Here is a 7,008-nt window from a genome sequence, read left to right as displayed (position 1 = left end):
GGAGCAGCACATATTAGGATTGCACTTGTGTTTTTCCTTTCCTCCTGTCCTTTGCATTTTTGAATCCTCCTTTCGTTCTTGAGTTTAACAGCACAATTAAATCATTTTATCCCCATTCATGTTAGCGAAAGGCTAAACCGGAAGTTAGCTCCTCACTAAAAAAAAATTGTTACGTACAGAAACCTTGCACACAGATTCCAATGCGTTTTATTGTTGTAGTTGTGAAAAATTTGCATTATGTGACAAAAATAAGACATGTTTCCTTCTTTGCCTCTCTCCTTTGGAGTTACATATCTAGCTGTCACCACTCCCTCCCTGTGTCTTGAATTTGGCACTGCAGCTCCATGAAGGGGCGGAGCTGTCCTCCCTCTCTGTCTCCACATTCCACATCCTCCTCCTCGTCATCATCATCCACCTGAATATTACTATCTGACCTGTGGAAAGTAGCTGTCTGAGTTATAAAATGATCCTGTATGCCCCGTTCCTCTGTCTTGTCACGACTGTGTCCCCCCGCCACATTTTCTTCACTGATTCTTGGTCAAACGTCTCTAAAGGCTCTGATTTGCGACAATTTTGGATGAAAATAACGGACTCAGTGTGCAAAGGCCTTAAGTCTCTAGTGTGCCTGCTGATGGGCCCCACAATAAGGAAGATGCACTACTGAGCGACTTTAATAGGAATGAAGGGGGGCCCAACCTCCTCCTTCTGTATCGAGTTCTCTTTATTCATCCATGGTTGCTATGCTCTGTATGACAACTCTGTGCTTCTTTTCACCAATTGGAGATAGCTTTCAGAAATGTACAATATACCTGAATCAGAACAACTCGGAGGCTGACGTCAACCAGATGCTTGCACCTACAGTCTCATAAAGGTGAATATTAGAGTTGAATACAGTGGGACATTGATGAGTTAATGGCTCACGATATTGACGTCACACCAACAACAAATTACCCCACATTTAGAGAGGCTGCGGCGTACAACGCTATAAAAAATAATAACTGTCAAACTATTAGTATTTGTTGCTGTAGAGCGACATTAGATTCTCAGGGACTCTTCATAGTCGTCATAGCATAGAAAACACAGCTGCAGCTAATAAACTTAATTACTTAAACACTTTGATTTAGGTGAGTTAATGAGCGACAGACATTGACAGTAGTCTGTATTAACTGGCCCATCCCTGTCAAACTTACCCTTTTTTAATTCTATCAGCTGCAGCTGTGCTCACCCTGCTGTGACACTGTGAAAAGGGTCTGTGAGTGTGGAGCAGCAGAAGTGTACTGACAAGACGTGTCAGTGTTATTTATAAAGCCCCAAATCACAAGTTTGTCTCAGAGGGCTTTTATTGACGTCACTTCCAGTCAGTGAGAAAAGAGCTCACTGCTTTTTACAGTCTGTTTCGGGAATTTTCAAGGGAGCTGATGCTACAGTCACATTATGAGAGATGGACAGCAGCGATGAGACACATCGAAGCAGTTATGGCTCAGGCATCCTGACAGCTCCAGATGGTGACTGTCAGACCAACAAATTTTAATGAATAATTATTGAGCTGCAGTTGTATGATGATAGGCAGAGTTGGTCATTAGGAAAATAAGGTTTGTCATTAAATCTGCATCAGATTAATGGTTTTTTACATTGAGATAATGGATTTTATGTGGTTGACATCATATGCTGTATTATGTAGGCTACATTATGTATTATAGGCCTGTCTTTGTTAAACTATAATGAATTTTGTTACTGCATGCAGCATGCTGAGATTTGGGGGTTACCGCCAGTTTAATCTATAAAATCACATGTACATGCTTACTGACAAAAACAACTGCTTTATTCTCCTCATCTCCGAGAATGAATTTGATCCCAATATTAAAATGATTTTGGGAAACCCGTAGTGGGATAATCTTCAACTGAATCCTCAGACTTGTGCGGAGCAGACAGCAAAAACCAATCAGTGTTTTAGACAGGGGTTTGCCTCGGCTTCATCAGACCTCCCGCTGCGTGTCTGTCTGTGACAGGAGATCGCCATCTCAATAATCAGCTTATCACCTGAAAGTGAAAAGGGTCCAGTATTAAGGTGAGGGGAGGGGGGCTTACAGGAGGAGACAGGAAGATTGGTAGGTTATGTAATAGCTTACAGTCTCCCCATGACTAATCTAAAGCACTCAAAAATGAAGATTTAAGTATTTTACATCCATGACACAGAGACAAAAAGCTTAGTTGTGAAATGAGAAACTAACATCCAGGCTTAAAAAATTATTAAAGGGGACCTATTGTGCTAATTTTCAGGTTCATGCTTGTATCTAAGCTTTCAGTTAGAACATGTTTACACACTTTAACAGTCAAAAAACACTTTATTTTTGTCATACTTTCTGTACTGGAACATCTGTGTTCACCCTCTTACTGAAACACTTTGTTGAGCGCCTGTCCCTTTAAGTCCCCATTTCGAAAAAGCCCAGTCTGCTTTGATTGATCTTCCACATCTCTGCGTTGTTTCACTGTCATTATAGCTGGAGAATAGCTGCAGCAGAGGATAGCAACACTTTTTACTATGGCCCATAAAAGCTTTTAAACAGCTGGACATGTTTCAGCAGGAATCTGATCCAAAATCTTGGAGAAATTAACATCGGCAACCAAGAGTACATGTTTTCCTGATGTAAGCATGTACATGGCTACATGTAGCAGTATAGCTACATAATGTAGCGTGCCTGGAGCAGATGATCATATGAAGAAATCCAACACACTATAAAATTACACTGCAACCAGAGCAGAAAATACAGTTAGAGGGAAAGTATTCAGAACTGTCTGAAACCTAAAAGCTTGGACATACTTCGCACATTCAGCGTCTGCAGAGAATTGCAGTCACATGAAGGTACAACTGGCGGTCCGCTTCAGTCTCCAGCAGTAAAGAGGAGTGCTTGAACGTGAGCTTACCGTACTCCAACTGCCAACATTGGGTGACAAAACAAAATGATACCGCTAGGTCCAGAGTGAATGTCTGTCAAAAATCAGACTTAAAACTAACCTTACTGTGGTTAGGCGGTGGCTGCTGGCTTGACTGCAGTGTTTTGGATTTGACTAGAGTCTGGAGCGAGGGATTGGAGCACGCACAGTCAGTGTCTCCTACAGTCCACTCAGCCTAGAAAAGATGGGCTGCACATGGATGTCCACATAGGGTTGACGACATTTTCGTCACACAAACCAAAACAGGCCCTCGCAGACACACAGATGTGGAAACTATGCTATGACTATGCAGATGCTGTGACGGGAGATGTGATGAACTAACTGTCTTTGATTTAGATTTAGTCACTGCATGATGATCCAGGGTGCTGCTGTTGGTTTTAGAGTTGATCCTGTCCTGATTTGCAGGATGTATGGAGAGTTGCAAGATGACACTATGAACTGATTGTCTTGACTGCTGCGTTATTAAAAAATGGAAACAAAAAATCCTGAAACAAACATTCCCCAAATAAACAGGGCTCTCCAAAAACAAAGTTAAAATTAATGGGGTATTAAAGAACAACAATAAAATACTAAGATCAACCAAAAACACTGAGGTTAAAGACTGTAACCCCGTGGCATCTTCCATGCTCCACACTTGCTTGAGCACACCTGCTGTTAATTAAAGTTTCCTGAGAAGCCAGGTCAGGTGGCGCATTAAAGTGATTAAAAAAATAATAGGAAACTAGGACTCTAGGACTTTAGAAATGGCTCTAACACTATGAACTGGTCTTAAAGGATTTTGCTCAGATAATTTGAAACTTTCCCCATATTGAAATATGTTTAAGGTCATGCCTGAGAAAACTGCAGTGGTGTACAGACTCACAGCTTGCAATGAAAGGCTTTTATCAGCTAGATTATACAGTGGCAAACACAGTTCGGAGTGAGTTTGGCTGCTCAGAGAGGTTATTTAATCATAGTTTGAATAGAAACAGATATTGCCTGGTTGACATGCAGCCCAGAGTCCATTATCAGCTTAATGAAGCTACAGCGGAGTAAAAAGACAGGGCCGTGATTGATGACACCATGAACCAACAGCCGGAATATGAACATGTTATTAGTTATTCATGATTTGCAGCTCGATCTTGGAGTCGTTTTGAATCTTCTGTCTCCTTTTCCTCTCCTGCTCCCTTAGACATGTATTTATATGTGTGTGCGCTGCATGTGTGCTTATTACACACCACGGGCTGAACTCAATATTCTGCTGACAAAGACAGAGAGAGGGAGAGATTAGGGAGGGACGTGAGCGGAAATGATAACGCATGAGCTGAATTTATACATTAAAAAGCCTGACTTGCATGTGCTGTTACGGAAGGAGGTTATCGAGTGCAGAAAAATGGGAGGTTGGGTGTGGCGTGCAAGAAGAACAAAGGAGTTAAAGAAGAGGTGTTCAGAGAAATAAAATGGGCGTAGAAAGACCTGGAATAGGAAACTACAACAGGATATAAGATGATAAGTCTAATTAACCCTAATTTAGCTGCATCTATTTATAGCTGTAATGTAAAATACAATGAATATGCCTCACACCACATTACACTGTATCCAACATACACTATAAAGGCTTTTATTTAGCTCAATTAAATGAAAAAAACTCATTAAAACAACCTACATCATGCACAACAGAAGTATCATTGTGAATGCAAGGAGTCATTCAGAAGTCACACAACAGAGATGGCATGCCAAGCAGACGTTTTGAGGTTAGCGTCAGTTTACAACTTACATCTGATGTATCATAGCTCACGTAGCTGCCGTGCAGAAAAAAGCCCTTTATTTCCTTTGCATTATTCATCTGCTGCTGTGTAGCTGACACTTTGAAAACTCTCTTCAATCTAATGGGAATACTCATGGAGGATGTAAAGTCACTGTCTTACAGAGAGAAGATGAGGGATGGAGAGATTTGGAGAGCTGTTTTTACATGATAACTAAAGTGAAAAGATTTATATTTAGAGATCTGTTTGATATTGATTTAATAGTTTTCATTTCTGCTGTAAAGTAACTGAAAATCCAACCTAACTTTACTCTGCTTTTTTGATACTCACACGCAGGAAAGTATTGATCTCCAAATAGTAGCATTTGAAGGTGTTTGCATTCATGTCTGCATGTGCATGAGCCAGATACAGTTCTGCATGTGTGTTCAACGCCACACCAAGACGTGAGTGAACAGCAGTGGTTTTAGGTGTATCAGAATTTTGCAGTCGCTACAGTCTCTATCCTATGACATGCTCCGCCAGCTTATGCTATTTTTGGCTGCTGTGCTATTTTAAGTGACATCTCCCCACGAGATAATGGTGCTGTATAATGCAGGGCGTGCGTAACGATGGGTTTGGTCGGCGTGCTGTTCGTCAGCGTGGTAATTAATTCTGTCAATGGAAATTAGTACAGATGTGTGGAAGAAAGAGAGATAACAAGATGATGATTGTGTGCTCTTGTGCAGGCAGCAGACACAAGTGGTGTGCAAAGGTGTCTGAATAATGAGCAAATGTACAAAAGACAAGAGGACACACATCATATTAACAGTCCATCGATGGTATGCACGCTTAATTACAGAAGATGTGTGTGTGTGTGTGTGTGTGTGTGTGTGTGTGTGTGTGTGTGTGTGTGTGTGTGCATGCGTGTGCGTGCCAATTAGGCTATATAGTGAGCAACTTAAGCTTCAGCAAAGGAAAACTGGTTCATCCACGACAACTCTCTACTTATTAATCATATTAAATCATGAATATGTAACATCACATTTTCCATTTCATTAATTTTCAAGCAGTTTGCACAAATAAAATCAACATAATCTAAACATATATATCTGAGACCACATCTACACTAATACATTTTCATTTTTAAATGGATTTAAAACAAGAAAAATCTCTGTACACATGAGGGGTTTTGCACTGTCTCAGAATTAATCTCTGTCCACATCAACATGCCTTAATATGCATTTCACATGATTATTCACACTGCATGTGTGTACCGGTGTCAAAACGAAGCAGGGCTGGGAATCTGTACTCAATACCCAGGTATCCAACAAAGTAACACGGTACTTCTTCAGTCAAATGATACCTGCATTTGATCCTCTTTGTGCCCAGCATCTGATCCTGGACCGTCCTTACTCCCTGCCGGATTAGCAAACTTTCTGTTGCTGCCATCTCCAGAGCCGCCCTTTAAACGGTTAGTCAACTTCTGCTTGGTTAGCACGAGGTAACACTGCAGAAGGGGCTAACATCCAACATTGAGCCATTAAACAGTCCCAGCAAACTCACACTGACACCAAAGCTGCTTGAAGCTGTTGTTAAACCCTTAAATATGTTAAGTTAAGTTAGCCATGTGATGCTAACAGTTTGCCCTGTCACTATGTGTGTGCTGTAAGATTCTCATCAACACACACTCTTGCAGCAGCTCCAACTTATTCACTTGTTACTGGCTCACTCTTTTCCTCTTTAAGGGCGGTGGCCTTGTGGGTAACCTGTGAGTGTGTGACATGTGCTTCATTGTGTATATGGAGGGAAGCGGCTCTCTCTTGGGCTGTTATAGTGAAGACCAAAGAGTGACAATAGCCAGCAGAATTAAGTGTCTAGATAAGCTCAGGGCAACTGTTCAACTTCACAAGAAGGCCATGTGTATTGTTTTGTGGTGAAGACTGCAATAAAGCCATTGTTGATGAACGGCACCCGAACACCTCGCTACCTTTCCCTCAGTGGAGTGGTCCAGACCACTAGAAGCTAGTTACAAGCTAATGACGAGTCAAGCATGTTCCCAACTACAGTTCAGAGCCAGTAAGCTGTCACTGAGAGAGGTAACACATTGTAGTTTGGTGAAGTTGAGCATGGTGTATTAACAGAGCTGGCTATTCAGTACACTGCAATGCCACCAATGTGTTTGAAAGTATGGTTATACTACACACCACTCCATTCACATCATGGGTATCAACTGAAATACTCTATTAGTATCTGTATCACTTTAACGGCATTGGTACTCGTATTGTAATTTTTAAAAGATACCTGGACCTACTGCACTTGGATGCTTAGT

This window comes from Epinephelus fuscoguttatus, linkage group LG5 (genome assembly GCF_011397635.1).
Source record: "Epinephelus fuscoguttatus linkage group LG5, E.fuscoguttatus.final_Chr_v1".
Taxonomy (NCBI): Eukaryota; Metazoa; Chordata; class Actinopteri; order Perciformes; family Serranidae; genus Epinephelus; species Epinephelus fuscoguttatus.
The sequence above is the reverse complement of the archived record's forward strand: the minus strand, read 5'-3'. Positions refer to the sequence as shown.